Source organism: Poecilia mexicana, unplaced genomic scaffold (assembly GCF_051168715.1).
Source record: "Poecilia mexicana isolate PSO_F unplaced genomic scaffold, ASM5116871v1 scaffold_8, whole genome shotgun sequence".
NCBI classification, from domain to species: Eukaryota; Metazoa; Chordata; class Actinopteri; order Cyprinodontiformes; family Poeciliidae; genus Poecilia; species Poecilia mexicana.
Window position 1 is genome coordinate 22681866 of NW_028263377.1, and position 19168 is coordinate 22701033.

General features: G+C 37.8%; 1 long non-coding RNA gene across 1 annotated transcript in view; it reads left to right on the plus strand.

Moving 5' to 3' along the window:
- The window catches only part of LOC106922352 (uncharacterized), a 33324-nt gene extending 14470 nt beyond the window's left edge, over positions 1 to 18854 (plus strand). Inside the window, exons 3-5 of the long non-coding RNA XR_001419177.2 lie at positions 14541 to 14609; positions 15192 to 15377; positions 17029 to 18854. This is a non-coding gene — a long non-coding RNA (uncharacterized LOC106922352). The remainder of the gene's footprint in view (positions 1 to 14540; positions 14610 to 15191; positions 15378 to 17028) is intronic.
- The last annotated feature ends 314 nt before the right edge of the window (positions 18855 to 19168 follow it).

The following is a 19168-nucleotide window of genomic DNA, read 5'->3' on the forward strand; positions in this document are numbered from 1 at the left end:
TTTCATATGTCTGATGTTTACATATTTTATAGTCCTGTTCTAAGCACCTCTTTAAACGTGAATGCTGTTTTGTTCAAAGTCTGACACAATCAGCAATCAATATTTTAATTTACAGTTAATTAGCTCTGTGTTTCTCTGTTAAACCATAAGATGACTGATCTTTAAAAAAGCTCTTTATTAAAGATCAGGTGGAAAATCACAAGCTAGCAAGGTAAATCTTTTTGTTTACGTTTTGAGCATCCGCTTTTGTTGACTAAATCCTACAAAGTCATTTGTATCTCATTAGATTAATACATTTTGTTGAATTTAGACCAAATTTTGTATAATTTACAATTAATTGAAATAAGTTCTTCTACTGCTCTAACTTTGTTTTGCTCCGTTGCTTTCAATTATAGCTTCATTTATTTGCAGCCTAACTTCTAAAAGGTTTCTATACCTTTTAAATCGATTTTTTTAAACCAGAGTTTCCATCTCTATAATTGGCAAACACAAAAAGACAGCCGAAATGAAAGTCTAACTGTAAGCATAATGAAATCACTCGTATTGTATGGGATGGAGTATGGACTGAGGCTCCAGTTTGAAATATTAAACCTTTTCAGAAATGTCTTTGCACAGCAGATTTCACGCTTGGTTTACTACAAAACTTGAATGAAACCTTTCTTTTATGTAGAAAATAAGCAGAGGCAGGAATATTGAAATTGCCAGTAAGATTCTCTCATCTGAAATTTGCTGCCATTCATCTGACTGATTGGCTGCACAGATGTGAAATAAAACCAGCTGCCCCACCGCACACGCTCTCCATTTATCACCCACTCTCCTCTGATGTCAGCGGCGGTTGGCTGGTGTGGAAACGCAAATACGTATTGATGTGAACAAACTAGTTTTTTTCCTTCTGTAATGAGTTTTTTTCTACTTCATGCCTCTGCTATAATTCATTCACAGAAAAAATCAATACGCACCAGCAGCTTTCCGCTTTTCATATTATTTCTATTTACTTGCGCAAAACCTATCCACGCAATCTTAATAGACATATCCGTAATGAAACTGTTCCTCCCACAGCCACAACATTCTGACTCATGGTTGTCACAGAAATGAGTGAGACGGCGCGTGAAGAGGAAGAGGAAAGCATGTTCCGCTTTCTGCTCAGATATTTCAGGCCTTTAATTCACCGTTTTTGTAAGAGAGTTAAGCATTTGTGACACACACCTGAAAACCCAAGACTGGAAGTCATATCAAATGTCAGGGCTGGGGAAGTGGTTTCAGACCATGATGCTGCCGGGTCCTTCAGTTTGCATCAAGCTGTCCCTTCGATCTCCTCAAATCGTCTGGAACGTCTCTCAGCCAGAGTCTCTGTCAACAGCAGCTTGTTGGTTGTATGGATGATTTTAAAGGTGACCTGCTACGCTTCCTTGAACATCCTGGGATAGGTTTAAAGCAAAACAAGCATGTTCATTATGTTTTTTACACAAACTACTGAGATTTCAGTCTGGTCAGTTTGAGCTCCTTTCAGATTGAGCTGCTTTAGGGCCTCCTGTCACTTTAAATCCAAACAAGCTGTTGCTGGCCACGCCCCCCAACGCAGTGCGTACGCTCACAGAGAAAACGGCTGCAAACAGATGGGCAACTATCCAGCCGTTTTTGAAACTCATACCAGCATCTTTTCTGAATAGTAAGTCAACAACAACAGCAGCACATACAGCAGTAAAACCAGCTGACCAAATGTGCTGGAGTCCCACTTGGGGACTCGCTCCCTCGACATGCCCTTGATGTGCCTCCGTGATGCTCAAAACATGTTCAGTGTGAACGCACCATTAGCAGTCAGGAAGTTTTTGAAACGACTCATTTTCCAGACACTAAAAATCATTAACATATTGCCAAAAAAATGGCTGGGTGATTTTTCTTTCTTTCTGTTTTTATTATGATTATTTAAGCACTTGGGGTGGGGGTTTAGAAATAGTTGAGGCCCAAATGGAAGTACAAAAATGTACAAAATGTGAATTTAGCATATCAGGTTCCTGAAGCAGTGGCCTCTTTTTAAAGAGGTTCTAAGAAGTGGATCGGATTCCTCCACCATCTCCTCTCCTTCCTCAGAGGGAAGAACAGTCTGAGCTTTGCTCACTATTCGTCTTTGCACTGAAGCGTCCAGGCGAGATGCTGGAGACTCAGGTGTGCAGTGGGCAGTGAAGCAGAGGGAAGCACTGCCTTTGTGTCAGTTTGACTGGAATCCACTTCTTCTGACTGAGTTCACTGAAATGGGGCTATACCTGCAGTTTTTCATCACACCTTATGAAAGTCATTGCACAGCAACTTTAAAGTGGATTGCATTTTTTGCTTTTTGTAGTGTAATTAAATGGTTCATTTATTTATATGAAGTCTGGCTTTGCAGATTTCTCTCACAAGGGGAACAGTCCCAGTGAGGTGGATGTTACTCAGGGGACTCCCAGTATGACAGCTTGTTGGTCTTGCAAGCTGAGCCCAGAAACTCCCGGGATACGGAGAGGCTTTTTCTGAAGCCTCCCAAAGGCTCGATCACATGGACAGCGTCTAAAGACGGGGAGAAAGTATTTACCTACAAGGTTTTCACTATACCTGATTTCATTTTTGTTTTACTTTCCTTCCTATGAGGTAAAGATTTTTAAATGATCAGTAGTTTTCCTGTGTGCTTCGGTTCCATTTCCATTTATTTATTTATTTTCTTTAGCTAGACAAAACCTTTGTTTTCAGTATGTGCTTTAAAAAACACAATGAAATGTAAAGGATAATATTTTTAAAATGTATCCAAAGTCATGTCTTAAAAAATGTGAGAAAAAAAGGATTTAGGAAATGCAGCATTATTCACCTGATCATCTACTGTATGACAATTCTTCCATCTAACATCACTTTAGTAAATCTCTGGTAAGTGTTAAACCTGCAGCTGAATCCATCAGCTAATAATCTAATACTGGAGAAAGACTGATTCATAAAAGGATGTTGTTCTATAGGTGATGAAATGTGTCTAAAGGGAGCTCACAGCAGCCTGGCTTGTAAATTTAATGTTTTTATTATTGCTTCAGTCCTGCTTTTGTGCCTTTTAGCTACAGTAACACACTGACACCTATGTCTACAATCTGCTCGCTGTAGCCTGAAGCTGAGCTTTAAGTCAGAGTCTCAGATCTGTGCTCCATATAAATCCTTTGATTTGATTGTGTTTGCAGCACAAACACAGCTCTGCTCAGCCCAGCCTGTCAATCTGTTTTAAATAAGAAAACTGTTTACGAGGGGGAGAAACTTCCAACACTGTGGGACTAATTAGACATTGGCGCGTGAATACTGGTGGGCAGTTTGATGACTGAACTATGAATATTACAATGTGCTGAATTCATACCAACAACTGGTGCTGATTTTTGCTATCAGGACTCCCCACGGAAAAGAAAAATGACTGTTTTTCTCGTTCCAGAGTAAATTACTTTCTGTGGGAATTGCTGCAGATGTCAGACAGGATGAGACTTGCAAATAAATAAAAACACTTTTCATTATTAAGGAACATCAAGCTGTCAGTACAAGTGGGCACTAGCTTTGTGTTTTAACTTTCCCTGCAATTGTTGACTGTTCTCACAAGAGTGTAAGAATCTCCGTAAGCAAAAATTGTAACCGTGCGCAAAACCCCAAAACAACAAATACCACTTAACTGTTACTTTTACTTAAAATTTAAAATAAAATGAAAAATTAAATCTACAGGTGCATATAATTTTTAATTAAAGCAAACTCATACAGATCCATTGCACAGTGTGATGCAGTACAACGCCAAAAGTCTTTCCTCATCTTCCTCCACCCAGACTTTTACCTGAGTGACATTCATTTTCTCATCTATTGAGTTTTGTTGTCATTCAACTCTGTGCAGCTGTAGCAGAAAGTCTTCAGAGAAGGTTTAGGAGTTTATATGATTCTTTTTCTTTGTTTTTTTTTTTTTTTTACATTTCCCCAGAAATGTTAAAAGTCAGCAAGAGACGCATCCAAACCTGTATTTTTCTTTTACGTTTAGTCATATTGGGTCATTTCTACCAGTTTAGAAGAAAAGATAAATAAAGGGTACGGCTTGAAGCTAATTAGCTTAGCTTAAACCATGCTAAGCCACTCTGCTAACTGCAAAATTGCATATGAGAAGCTTTAATTAGCAAATGTTCCTATTTCCACACATCCTCAACATGCCTTTTTTTCTTCTATTAGCCATTTTTCTTGAAGCCAGCACCTAGTGGCCATCAGTGGTACTGCATGTTCAAGATCTTTCTTTTAAAAGGGAAAATGAGGATTTTTTTTTTTTAATCCTCATTTTAAATCCTCTTTCTTCTGCCTTCTGAAAAATGTCTCACTTTGAGATGCATCTGAACAGAAAGAAAAGAACTGTATTTTTAATCCAACTTTTACAGCCATTCATTTTATCATTATCTTTTTTTTCCATTTGAACATCTGATACTTATAGACACCCTCAAAACTATTGCAGTAGATTTCGTGAAGTGTTTTTGTTGGAAAAAGAGTTTAAGCATTTATTTCAGACATGAGAGAAATGGAAACAAGCATATATAAATAAATGAATAAAAAAGTAAAGCAAAGATCAAAATAATCCAACATAATAACAAATAAGAATGTCTCAAAATGAAAACCTTATGATTATTTAAAGGAGCTTAATATTTTGTTGAAGTGATTTCCAGCCATCAGTAATTATCCCTGTACTTGTTCGTATCTCTTGATCAATAAGATTCATCGATGACATTTAACCATGTCATTATATAATGGTATAGCTTTATGCTTTTTGCAATTTCTTTAGTCTTTCTGCAAGACAATGGAGGCCTACCAGGTTGTTTCATGTGCAGCCTTAGAACATCTGTGTGAGAGATTTCACCATGCAATGCGTCTCAGTCACTGAGATTTACAGGCTTTTTGCTTGTCTGCTGCTGGGCAGAGAAAAATAAACACAATGAAGTTTTCGTGGCAGATGCTTGGCTGTCTCATATCGTCTCATGAGGGACATAGCACATTTAGGACCTTGTGGGATTCAGCAAACAAAGCCTTCCCTCAAACACAGGCACATCTCTCAACTGCTCGATAGGCCGTGTGTTTTGTTTTTGTCTTTTGTGTATTTTTGTGACGAATCCCTGCAGGGCTCTTCCTCGGCCCCCCGAGGCTGACTGTGCACCGCAGATTGCTTCCGGCTGCCTCCCTGGACACTTTGACACCGCGGAGCCTTTTCCGCTCCTTCCCATCCTGCCTTCTCCTCTTCCTCTACACCGTGAGGCTGCCCTGACCAGCTGGTGGAGCTGGGTAGCTGCAGGCTGCTTGGACTCGGATCAAGTAGTGCTGTCTGGGTTTCTGAGCTGGCTGTCCTAGCAGAGAAGAGCCAGAAAGAAGGGTTGAATTTAGAGACATAAGAAGTAGGGCTGAGCGGTAAATCGATTAATCAGATGTTTGGTTTTTGATGATATTTGGAAAATCTTGCCGTAGCCATCTTGTGCGACAAGTGTGTTTTGCAGCTTCTATTTACTTAGACGCTGAATTCAGGTCAGCTATATACAACTCTGGAAAAAATTTAGAGCCCACTGCACTGAAAACCTCCTGGTTTTTCCACTAAATGTAGATTTCTGAACTCTTCCTGAGTTAAAACGTTAGTGTTGTTTTCTTTGCATTATTTGCATCTTTTTCATTATTTTGACCATTTCTCATTTTCTGCTAATAAATACGAAATTTTTGCTTGGCATTTCGGAGACATGTCAGTAGTTCATAGAATGAAAGAACAATGTTCATTTTACTCAAACATAAACCATACAAACCAGAGAAACTGATCGTTTTATTGACCTCAATTTTTTCCGGAGCTATAAATGCAGTGCAGGGTTATAATGGTTTCGTTTTTTTCATTATCGTTTAGTTTTATTTTGTTGTGACTTTTTGTCTAATTTAGTCAGTTTCTTGTGTATTTGCTAGTTTTTGTTAGTCAAGTATTGCTTAGTTTTAGTTTTTATTCGTCATAGTGGTAGTTCTGTTTTTTTTATACTTTGGTTTAGGTGCAATGTCAAGTATTGCATTGTGGTTAATAATGCTGAACAGGAGATGCCATTTTCACAAAATGTATTCAATTATTGTTGAAAAATTAACTGACTTTTGCTGTTGCAGTTTTGCAAACTATAAGCGTAACATAATATCAGGGCAAGCCTTTTTTGAAATTATGAAAATAAAATATTACCAGAATACAGAACTTTTGTAATATTATCAGAATTAAATAATAATTTTATGAGAACTCTAACATGAAAATGACAAAAAAACAAAAAAAAAACTTTTGTGAAGTTATATTTTGGTATAAGTAAAATTATTTCTCATGAAATTACTTTTTCAAAATTGCATCTTTATTCAGCTAACATTATTACTATACTCTCATAAATAAAATTTCTCGTAGCCTGGTCCTAATACTCAGTCGTACAACTCATAGAAAGGATAATTGAAATGAAACACACCTTTACAATAATTAGTACTTTAAAAAAAAAGAAAAAAAAAGCAAGAAAACAATTAAAATCATATCCAGTATAAAAAAATCAGAGGTTTTTCTTTTAAGCCATATCGACTACTAAGAAGTATTTGCATTGTATTGAGCCAACATGTTTCCTGCACATTTAGAGAAAACGTAAACTTTCAGAACCTCGTTTTGCTGTGAAACCTCGAACGTCAAAGCTGAAGCACCTTCAGGGTAAAACACAAACAAGATGGCAGCAGAGCCTGGCTATAAAGCCTGAGCCGACCTCACAGCTCTGCGTTCAGACTAATATGTCCAGACTCATCAGGAGCAGGTGCCTTAGCAAAGAAGTGTGAGGAACTAATCAGAGTTGTTGACCTTTTCCAGCTCCATCATGCTGTGTGTGGATAATCTCTGCAGACTGTCAGTATACATGGGTCAGAGTCCAAAACCCTCCCTTCTGGTTCTGTGTATTCATCCCACTATCTGCTAGTGTTTATTATGAAAAATCGATTTTTTTGAGCTTTACATTGTGTTATAATATCACCTCATCAAAAACATACCTGGAGGGTTGCCTTGATTTTATTTCATGCATGTTTGAGAAATCCAAGGAAAGTCGATTTCTTTTAAATTATGTTTGATATATAAAGCATTTTTATAACAACTGAAGGTAATATAGTTATTTGATTGTGCTATAAAATGACAATATACCTGAAAAAAGCACTTTGAACTTATTTATTGTTGAAATGTGCTTTGTAAATAAAACAACCTTACCTTGCCTTGAAAAATACACACATCAGATGTTTTTAATGTCAGGAACAAATACTAAATATGTAATTATTTAGGTTTTTTTATTTTAACCTCTGTGTAAATATAGATATGATCCTCTTTTGCACCTCATTTTCTTATCATTTTCAACATTTCATTAATTTCCATCATTTTTATCCCATTCACTTAGTTCTCATTTAAAAGTTTACTCTCTTCCTTTGGTCCATAATTTGCAGCCGCCTGACTTCCTCAAGGGGCTCATTAAATTTCCTCTGAAGTGTGGGACAAAATATACTTGTCCCTGAGCCTTGTTTTAGATTTCTCCCCACTCGTCCGGACATAATGAACACGGAGAATATTCTAGTTATTGGTATCCACACACACTTTGGCCAGTGGTGATCTCTTTATACTTGTATGAAAGAGCTTGACTGGATTCATTTCAGTAGTTTTGGCAGGTTAAGTCAAATCCTGTCCATAGTGGAGTAAAATTAAATACATTTGAAGGACAATTTTTAACTCTTAAAAAATGCATAACTTTTAAAATGTAACATTTTAAAGGCAGAAAATGTTTGAAAATGTTGAACAAACGGCAAACAAGGAGAACAAAAACTAAATTTGGATGTCTGCAGTATAAAGATGAAAATGTTTCATTATCTGTCTCCAGAGGTAATGTTAAAAATATAAAAGCTTCCCATGTAGAGATGTTAATTAAATGCTGAAAATGTCCCAAAAATGGTCACAATCTTGAAATGTTGAGGTTAGAAGGTGCACAGAAAATAGAAAAGTGCATAAATTAACTCTGTAATCATGACTTTTAGTGTTTGACTATAACCCAGACAATTCAGGAGTTGACCTTTTCTTCAAAAACACAAACTAAAAAAAAACAAAAACAAAGAAGAGGAAATTACAGCTGTCTGATTATACAGTTGGTGCTTTTCACTTTGCTTAAATTGTCAAATTCAATGAGAATGAAAGTTATTTTCACTGAATGGTTGCTCTGTTTCTGTGACTTTACGGCGACAGAGTGTGATTAGACACAATGTCATCATCCACATGCCTTCCTGTTTTAGAGATCGTGACTCAAAAGTCTCATTTTGTTTCAAAAACTATTTTGAACTATTTCAACTTTTCAGAGGCTAAATGAACAAACTTCAGCCTCAGATCTTACGCTTCATTCTGATTTAACTTTGAGCTAGAACGAGTCTGAGGCGCGCAGCATGTCAAACTGTTTCGTTTAATTACACTTGGCCATCATCCACTGAGCCAAAATGCGGATCTTTGTTCTCTAAAATGCATGCTTAGAGAAGCAGGACCATGCATTTCATTTAAGAGGCTGAATATTTTGCTTTCAGACTCGATGAAATGAATAAACAGGAGTTCAGTTCTGTTTATGCAAATAGAGGATGAACAAGCTGAATTTTTTGAGATAAGTGTCTGAACTATGAAGCTCATAGTAGAAATCCTGCTAGTTTTTTATCTTCTCAGATGTGACAATAAATAAAAATTGTTTATATAATCAGCCATTGTTTTCTGGTTCCAATTATTTTAAGGTTTATAAAATTTCTAATTGTAAAACAAGAAATTTGACTGCAGCTTTGGAAAAACACATTTCTGCCTCAGATTCAAGATTTTCCTATCAGGATTTAATGTTTATCTCCCTGCTGAGTACAAAATTTTCCACTGCTGCCTCACAAATAAGCCAATGTGTTGCAATAATTAAAGCAGCAGGAGGGAGAGAGCAGAGATCTGTGAGACCACTTTCATAAGGATGAGAGTTACTGTCCAATATGGCAACAGAAACTTCTCCCTCTGACTGGAAACTGTGAAGTGCTTAAGTCTTATTTTTGCATACATCCAAAATTACTTTGTTTTTAACTCTTTCATGCATAGTGAACAGCTGTCTAAAAGCCATTTTCTTGTGCTTCTTGTGGATTTTTATGTTATAAATGCACACAGACCACTGAAGTGGACACTAATGCATCATAAAATACACTATCAACTATTGGCCATCAGCTGCAAATGCAAGAAATTATTTTTGTTAAATCCAATATGGCCGACAGACAAGAAAGCATGCCAACTGACTCCTTCTACTGTAGACGACTCTTGCAGGTAAAAAAATATATATTGTGACATCAGATGACCCCTAAAGAACAATACTACTGACGTATTTTTTAAATAACAACTTTGTATTTGGAAAAAATTACAATTGATCACCTAAAAGAACCAAAACAACAAACCTACCTTTTTTTTATGCTTTAAGAAAAAAAAAAATGAAAAAAGTCCTGACACAAAGGATCATAATTCATGCATGAAAGGGTTAAATTGCAAGACTATAAGTTAAACCTTTTTTTTTTTAAATTAGCTTCATTTTTATAAATAAAAGAACCCTAACTATAAAAGGCTTGTTTTGTTGAAGTTAAGTAATGCAATGTGTTACTGAAACAAAAACGGCTTAATCATATTCTATATATGTTTACATTTTTGATGGTCTCGTGGAACCAACAGTGGGAAAAATGTTATTTTTATTATAATATCATTACTTTTTCAAACTTTTTTAAAATTTTACCTGAAACAATGACAGCCTGTGACACATTTGGTGTGTTATTTTGTCTGATTGCTCACTAATTTTCTCTACATCACAAAGTATACAGAGATTAAATCAATTGGGCTGTATTACAATTTGGATTAAATATTGAACCCCAGTTTGACTGCCTGATTGGCTTGTTTGAATTTGATGTAGAAATGTAATTGACTTGTAACATTTGTTTCTGTGCTTTTTAGCTGAATTGAGTATATTTGTTATTAAATACCATTAAGAATGATTCCAATGAATTTCCACTCTTGCAGTTATGTGACGTTGCTGTAGATTCAGCTGTTAGACTCGGCTTAAATGTCCAATTTATCAGAATTTGCGATTTTTTTCAAGTATAGTTTATCTAAATTAATTTAGCCCTGATGTACTTTTGCCTTCAGTCTAGATGTTTACAGGATGAGTCAGAGGAACCCAGATGTTCAAATCAAACCTTGAATAAAAGAGTTGGACTAGAAAAATCACAAACCAAGATACAAAGGCTGCAGCACAGTCAGAAGGTGTAGCGATGACGAGAACGGAGCTGAATCAGGCTGCAAACGAGCAGCGCTGCGGTTCGTCAGAGTCGTCAGGGTCCCACGGGGAGGTGACTGAGCTTCACTTCTTAACCCGTTAACCGTCTTGCTGGTGACTTCCTGTCTCTTTGCCATCCTCTGTGACTTCAGGGCCAGTGGGAGGCAAACGCAGAGCCGTGGATGAAAAGGCTGAAAGAGGTTCAAACCCAGCATGTTACCCAACATCCAGCTTGCCCTTTTTTCACCTTCCTCTCCTCTCAGCCCCCGTGGTTCTGCATCCAGCTGTTGAATCACAGACGAACAACGGCTGATCAGAGTTGACAGCCTGTCTTTTTGCGAGCCTGTCTGACTGCCCCTGGCCGTGCCGAATGTGCGGACTTTCGCATACTAATGTTGAGGTCAAGGGTCGTAAAAGCACAAAACACGTGACTTCCGGAGGGAATGGCAAGATTCGTAAGAGTGGTTGGAACTGGACGTGCGCACATCCTACTTTGAAACAACAAACAGTGGAAAGAGAAACGCTACCTCCTAAATCTGACGTCAATAAAAGATGGAGGGAATATTGATATGATGATCTTTAAAGGAGGATGTTACTGTTGTACTTTGAAGTAAGCAAATGTATATACATCATAGACAGGAATGTCATCTTATTTTTGACATTTAACGTTTTCAGGGTTAAATATTTCTATCTGCTTATTTTAACAAACAGCTGGAATTGTGCATATCTATTTTTCTAATTTCTCTACTTCACAAAGGCTGAAAATGGTATGTGAAATAAATTGGTTTAATGCCACTAATATTTGGTTTAACATGTCCAAGCAAATATTTACAAAATGAGCGCCGTATACTTAACTCACCCTCAGATAAGAAAACTTTTGCATATTTTTCTGTCTCCAAATATAATAAGACTTGGTTTTGGGAAAGCGATTTCTAAAAGTTAATTTTAATCTGACTTTCCACCCAACAACTGGTTTTATTGTGTGTTTAGGATCAGTTTTATCCATCCATTTGTTGATTTATGATTAAAAATTGGAAGTTGTTCTTATTCTGTGTTTTCTGTGTGATTTTTATGCTTGAAAGCTTCACATTGACTCCTCCCAACAGACATATTTTCAAAATAAGATCAGTTTTATTCTATTAAGAACATCCGTATGTTTGATTTCAGCTTCCAGGTGTTAGTTTTTGAGCAAAGATGTGTGTTTTTCATGTTTGAATATTGTTCAAATGGTAATCGGGAATTATTTTATTCATTACTTTCAGGTAGTGTTTTTTTTTTAGTAGTGGTAATATAAAAACCAGCAGATGTACTTGAGATTTTTCCCCTTTTGAGGTTGCTTCAGTGATTCTCACATTGCAGTGTGAGCTGTTGACTTTTGGTGCTTTGTGGACGGTTTGATCCAGTCCTGACTTTTATTTTTAACAGCTGACATGCCGGCGAACAGAACAGGTGTTTTCTCTCGTCTGTGTTCTGGGCTGACTTTTTATTTTATTTTATTTTTTTTTGAGTTTTGGAATATTTGGCTCTTCAGAAGCAGTTGTTTGCATATGCTTAACTCCAGAGTGGGTTTTTCACATCTGACTTATCCTCTGTGAACACTGCGTGCCCAACAGTCGCCTCGATAAGTACCCGATGTTTCCTGCAATTTCCTTCTTGAACTCTAATAGAAGTGGGGGATGTTGACGTGATGATGCTGTGAGTCAGAATCACGGCCTTGTATAATCACTTCGAAAAACATAACATTAACAGGTGGGCATGTTCCTGTGAAGCACAAGCAGAATCACAAATTGTACATAATTTGCCAGGAGAGGAAATCAGGTGATAATGACACTCTTTGTTAAATAATAATTTTTTTTACATCAGACATCTAAGACATACAGAAGAGGACGAGGGTTTCTGGAGAAACAAATCTGACATTTTTTCTCCCTAAATTTCAACATTTTTCTCTGCATTTTGACATTTTTTATTAAAAAAACACACATTTCTTTGTTGTTGTTTTTTAATCTTTTGCAATTTTTTTTAATCTGTGAAGCTTAAATATTGTGAAAACTTTATGACTAAACTCTTAGACACCAAGCGGGAAAAAAGAAGAATGGATGTAAGAGACGGTGTAACATTTAGATCATTTGAATGTATTAGAAAATAATGACTAGATTTGCTTTGTCAGATAGAGAGAGTACAAAGTAAAGGTACCTAAACACTTTAGGTTATTGAAGATGATCAATAAAATCAATATAATTTCTTTTAAAGGCAGTCTGACTGAATCGTAGGTCTTTGTGAATTTTCAGGAATCCGCAGCCCACAGATGGGCTCCATCGCCAAAGTGATGCTGAATGTTTAAACACATATAGATTGGTTAGGAGAGGGGAAACATTGTGTAGATGGCCAAAGAGGCGTCATGTGGAGAAGACGTTCAGAGTGACGTTCAGCTTTTATGATGCGATGCTCCCCAACGGTGAGCGTGACGCCATACTGATCAAGATGCATTTGGTTTCAGGAAACTGAAGCTGGGCTGGAAGTAAAACACTGCATTTTCCAGACATTTACTCTGACAGCCAGCTGCATATCTATATCATACATATATAATTTAAAAGCTTTTTCATTTGCATCGAATTGGTTTGTCACTGAGAGTTTATCTCCCACCCCCATTTCATCTCCAGTCTTGTTTCGCTCTAATGGTGACAGCTGATATCGGTTGCAATCGCATGTAAAAGCTGCTGAGTTTCAGACGGCTGCAATTATCAGTCATAAGTGCTCCTGTCACTTTCATGGTGGCAGGAAATGTTCGATGATAAATCGAAGTGTTCCTCAGAAACTGCGGCTCTGGTTTGTCAGGTCTTATTGGTAACTTTTGATTTCAGGTTCTCAGGGAGGAGCGCTGAAGGTCGGCGCGTCTGTTTAGCTCCAGCAGGATTTGATCTGTTTTGAGTGGCTTGTGCCCTTTTTCTAAGTGCACTGCAAACGTGTGCTTCCCCTCGAATGAGAGGGGATTTCATCGCTGATCAATTTAATTGTCCGAAGCATTTTCAAGCAATCTGTAAAAAGGTCAGAACATATAAACTAATTTGAAGGTTTTCTTTCTTTCTTTAAATTGCTTTATAGAGATTGTGAAACATCATTTATCTTTTTGAATACATTTCGATTCAACATAAAAATGTAAAGCTGTGCTTCAACAATGCCCGTTTAATTGAGTCTATGTGAACAGGTGCAAACATCCTCCAGCTAACTAGAAAAATCACCCGTCAGAGCGATTTTGTTTTGCTGCTTTTCTGCACATTGGCTCGCTGATGTTGTCATGATTGGAATTGACACCTGGCATATTTTTTTTCAACACAGCCTGCAGGAGATTTTGGGTCGAATTTTCCGTCTTATGCTGCCGCAAAATCTAGTGGCATATTAAAGGCTGAGACACATTCTCTTTTCTGTTTACTTTCTGTGGCCTCCGGGTTCCTTTAGAGGCCACAGGAGCTCCATTGGAGTGAAAATTACATCTGGGATTGTCTTTACAAACATCCGGCAAGCACAAAGAGCCAATCTTATTCAGCAGCTTGCAGGTTTATAAACGTGAGTTTACTCAAAATCATTTCATACACTGAAGAACTTCTCAGTAGCTTCTTTTTAATGTTCAGCTAAGAAGCTGTAAAGTCTTAGATATCTGCATTTTGTGATTCATGTTGGTGGGTTTATATGAGCATATATTATCCATCAAGTGGTTCTATACGGAGAGCCATTTCAGCCAAAATTAAATAAACAAATAAGGTAATTATTGGAAAGAAGATGAATAAAGAGGACAATTAATTATATGCTTACTTATTTCTTCATTTATTTAACTCTGGCTGAAGTGGCTCTCCATATTTCCATGCTTCTTTCTGTTTCTGTCCTCACTGAAAAAGGTATTTTGCTAAATATTTAGCTCTGTGAAAGCACGGAAAATACTTGCATTTTTAGAAATGCTTTCCTCCTCCTTAAAGATTTTTAAGGAGTTATTTTCACATGTTCACATGAATCTGTTTCTATTGAAGTCAAATATTGTCTTTGAAATGGGGGTAAATTGTAAACAGGCTTGCTGGAATCTATCCTGTCTAAAATGATTTTTTATTGCTGGTAAACTGAGCAGTACGCCACACCTTCTGCATCCAGATGTACTGTTTTTCATTTGTTAACCTTTTTTTTTTTTGTTTCAAACTACAGCCCAAGATGAAACATGAAATTCAAGAAAGCACCGCCTGTCAGAGAGCCTACCATCAGCTGCCATCATAGGTGAAATGACTCATTACTATCACTGCAGAGGCTGTGGGTGGGAACAGCGGGGTAATGGTGCACACCCTGTGTCCCAGATCCACATTTGGAAAAGTGCTTGCCCTCAGCTTTGCGTCAATGTGCTTGAAAAGATCAGGTTCATGCGACACGTCATGTTGCTGCATTAAAAGGCCAAAGTGTTTACAGGCAATCAGATGGAGTCAGGACAGGTTTAGCGTCAGGGCATGATCTCAGACTGCTCAAAAGAGCCACCAGAAATCTCTGATTTGTTTAGGCAACGATCATGTCTGTGCAGAGCGAAGGAAGCTGAATTTGAAAGAACCTCTTTTTAAAACGAGTCACACAGTTGGGTGCAGAGCCCTCCAATTCGACCACCGGAAAGGTTTGGTCATCACACCATCAAGCTCTTCATTTTGGACACATGGCGCTCTTAAACTCAAACGGCAAATTTATTGATTTCCTGCATTTAAATATAAGCAACATCAAACATATTCATGCTGTGGTGAATTTCAGTATTTTTGCAAATGTATGTCCTAGTTTGTTTTTGGTTGTTTTTAACAGTGATCAACCCTCTGTTTGCAGTAGTAGCGCCGTCTGGTTCAACACGTTAAAGCAAATATCGAAGCACGATTTTCTGCTGCTCTTTGTGTGCAATTGAGGTCACATCCAGGCTGCGAATGGTGCTGAAGAGCCATGGGGTGCATGCACATTACATGTGCTTACAGTCCTTTTGATGGGGTGGATTTCTGAGCCACAGTGCGTTGAAAGGTAATCATAAAAATAAATAAATAAATTTCCCTTTTTGACAACAGTGATCATTCCAGGTTGGCTCTGTGTGTGATTTCATTTGCAGGGATTGTTACATCAGGGTGCTTCATCATGTGGAGATAGTTTAGATTGGACAGGATGACAGTATGCTGCTGCACTATCAAGTCTACTGTTGTTGGAAAATCTTACTTTGACTACTCACTTGAGGAATTACCACACACTTTTACTGTCAGATTTCTTTAAACAAAACAGTTATTGATCAGTCTTCCTTGTTCTCACTTGAAGTTAACGGAAGAAAAATGTGATAATTTGTAGAAATCGTCGACATCAGCAGGTGAAGGAGATCTTATCTTATTTTATCTTGAAGTTATATATATTTTTTCTAACCAGCAGGGACACTCATCTTCTTTTCTTGCTGTCCATCAGAAAAATCTCTCACATTTTTAATGATTCGTTTGTTTATATCTGTAGATCATGAGGGCAGCATGAAATCTGCCTTGAGATTTGCAGTGTTTGCTATAAGAACTGGGGAATTAAAAATAGTTTTCTTTCATTGACTGAAAATTGAGTTTAGTTCTGGGTTTTTCGTTTGCATTTGCAGTTGAAGTTTTACATGTATTTAGCTTGTTTAAGCATAAACATCGAAGGCTCTGATACTGGAGGTGTTGTAGCATTGCTGATGTAAACCTGCCTTGGTCTCTGTTGTGCTGCAGCTTCTTCTTGATAGCGATGATGGTGGACAAGTGGTTTTCCTGAAATGCTAAGTCATTTCTCCACCATTAGCACATTTAGCAGCGAGGACATGAGCATGATTGACAGGAGTGTTAAGACACTCCTCCTGGCTCTGATTGGTTGATTTTGACCAGTTGCATTCTTCAGTTGGCAATAGTAACATCAGGAGAAAATGTAGGAGTTTGATCTTTTTCTTACTGTCACCACATAGTGGCAGTTTTAACAAATATATAAGAACATTTTTTTAAAATAAAAGTTACATACTCCATCTTTACTAATCGAAACACTTAATTTTATCCTTTACATTACTGCTGAGAAAACGTAATAATATCTCAGAACTGCAGCGTTGTTCTCAGCTTTACCAAAACCCTGTAAAATGTTAAGAAGCTTTTGTTTTTCCTTTTGTTCATCTCCCTTTGTTTTTGCTTGACACTTTCATTACCTGCGATAAGTTAGAAATGAGCAGCGTTTGTTCAACAGGGTGAGTTTTTATGAGTTTCTTTGTGACTCTCTTGGCTGATGCAGCTACTTTAATAACACTTTATCAGGACATGGTGATGTGGAAACCCATAAAAGCACATTGTTCGATAGATGCATCTTCCCGGCAGCGTTGTGCAGAGTGATGGTGAAACATCCACTCGGCAGATAGATAACCTTACGTATACAAGTTATGGCAAAGTAAACGCAGGATTCTTGAGTTGTCTTGGAGCTAAAGTCAAGTGTGACGGGTCTCCATATCATTGCGTTGCATTTAAAAGATTTTTTTTTTTATGTCACTCTGCTGTACTTACTAGTTGCCTAGAAACGATATCAGATGAATGCTGGGTTTTATCTTGTCACACTCCTAATTTCCTGTGGACTCTCCCCGCTCTCTCTCTCTCTCTCTCTCTCTCTCTCCTGTGGCTGCTGTGCCCGAGAGGTTGGAGATGAAAAGAAGAAAAGAGCGTTGTGTGCGTCGCCTAAGACAACAGTGCAGCCTGGCAGAGTGGAGAGCCCTCTAATGACTGAGTAAACAAATGCTCAACATATGGAGGCCTCAATCGCCAGGAGCACCACCTCCTCTGCAAACACAGCTCACATGTCACACTGCGATTCGGGATGTGTTTTGACGTTCGGATTCAAAAAGCTGCTTCTAAAACACACATTTTGAAGAAACACGACCACTCAAGCACGGAGCCGAATTGTCCCAGTCCTCTCATCGGCGTCGTTAGCACAGCGAGCGGTTTCTTTTTCTCATTGTCTTCCTCTGGGTGAAGTCCATTTTCTTCCGTTTCGCCAGAACTGCACCATGAATACCATTTACACCCCGGTCTAAGATGAATAGGCATTGCAATTTGAAATCTAGTCAAAGATGAGCAGATAGCGGAGGCTGCTTTCAGAGAGGACGACCGAGGCTGTGCTGAATGAAGACTTGGGTGATAAAAGCAGAATAATGGTTTTCCAGCTTCACTGCCTCCTCAGCATCAGCAGAAGGAACTGAAATTCATCCACTGCTGCCGGATATTGTTCCACTTTCCAGAGAAAATGAAGAACATCTTCGAGAAAATGACAGCATTTTCCACACTGAATCAAAAAAGTACATTTTCTTTCATGTTTTACAAACATGACTATTTTTGTTTTTTAGGTGAATTAAATGTATGATGATCACAAAATGATGAATTGAGAGCTGATTTGTATGCAAACTGATAAAGGCGGCCCTGCTATAATCTGCGGTTTCCTTAAGATAAGAAAGTATCTCTTTATCAGAGGAAACAAAACTTCTTATCTCATTGAAACAAGATAATTTTTTCTACGGAGATTATGGTTTCTTTTGAGGTACCAACATGATTATGGTGTAGTCATTGGCTGCTTTGTCTTTCATATGGCTTGATTTTATCAGTATTGCTGTGTATCAGACATGAATACGGTGGGAAAATGGATGTGTGATCGTTTTTGTTGTCATTTTGGTAATTAATCATGTGATGGAGTGCTTTGGAGCTGCTGTGGGGCTGCTGACATTTCCATGGCCAGCTCCTTATTGATGTATCCAAACTTTTGCATTGTATAGTGTGTACAGCACATTTTAACGCACACACATCATTTACACATGAAGGCAGGGGCTTGTTCTCACGGCCTTCCTCATAATTTAGGGACCCAGTTTAAGATCGCTCTGCTTGTATTTAAGTCTTAATGGTTGGAAACGTCGTATTTGTATGAATTGTTTTTGCTCCGTCCAGAGGAACAACCTCTTGTTTCACAAAACTGTTCTAAAATACAAACCAAATACTTGTTCTTTTTGTCAAATGGGATTTATATGCAAAGTACACTCGGTCCACAGAAGGATCCTACAAACACTTGTTTTTCTCAAAAGCCATGTCTTTTTGATTGTGCAGTGCCTGAAGAACCTCTCGGATCCTGATTTTTGCATTTAAATTGCAAATGTTTGAGCGCTACATCAGCTTGCACATCCTTTGTAATTGTCTGTACCTGTGCGACAATCTAGTACATTGTTTTGTAATTGCTCCTATCCCAAATGTAACAGCAGAGATGAATGGGGTTTATTTTACCTAACAGCTACTGCAGCTTTCCTACTTCAGCAGAATATCGGAATATAGCTCCTGCGCTACATTCTAGTTATTAAACATGAACAATCACACCTGCTTCAAAAAACATCTACTAGCCTTTTTCATGCTCTTTACCTGTGCAAACGTTAAAAACCAAGGCTTCTTCTTTTACTTAAACTTTAAATTAAATGTGTCACATCTATGTCTGCATGCATGTCCATTTGCAGATGTTAATATCCCCCTCAGTCAAAACACAAACTGTTTTCAACTCTTATATTCGCCCTCCTTACCGCCTCAGTGCCGGTATCATAATTACTGTGTTCCCTACATGAGGAAGCTGCTTTCATCCATAAAAGGTTATTAAATCACGGCTGTGGAAATATCAAGCAGCCTGTTGATTATGCATTCTGCTCAGCTGCCTGTGTTTCGATCCATGCAGACGTCTTTAGCAGTGTGAGTGTTTATGTTCCTCCACTCGTGACCTCTACCGGCATTTCTGCTCATTATGTCCACAGG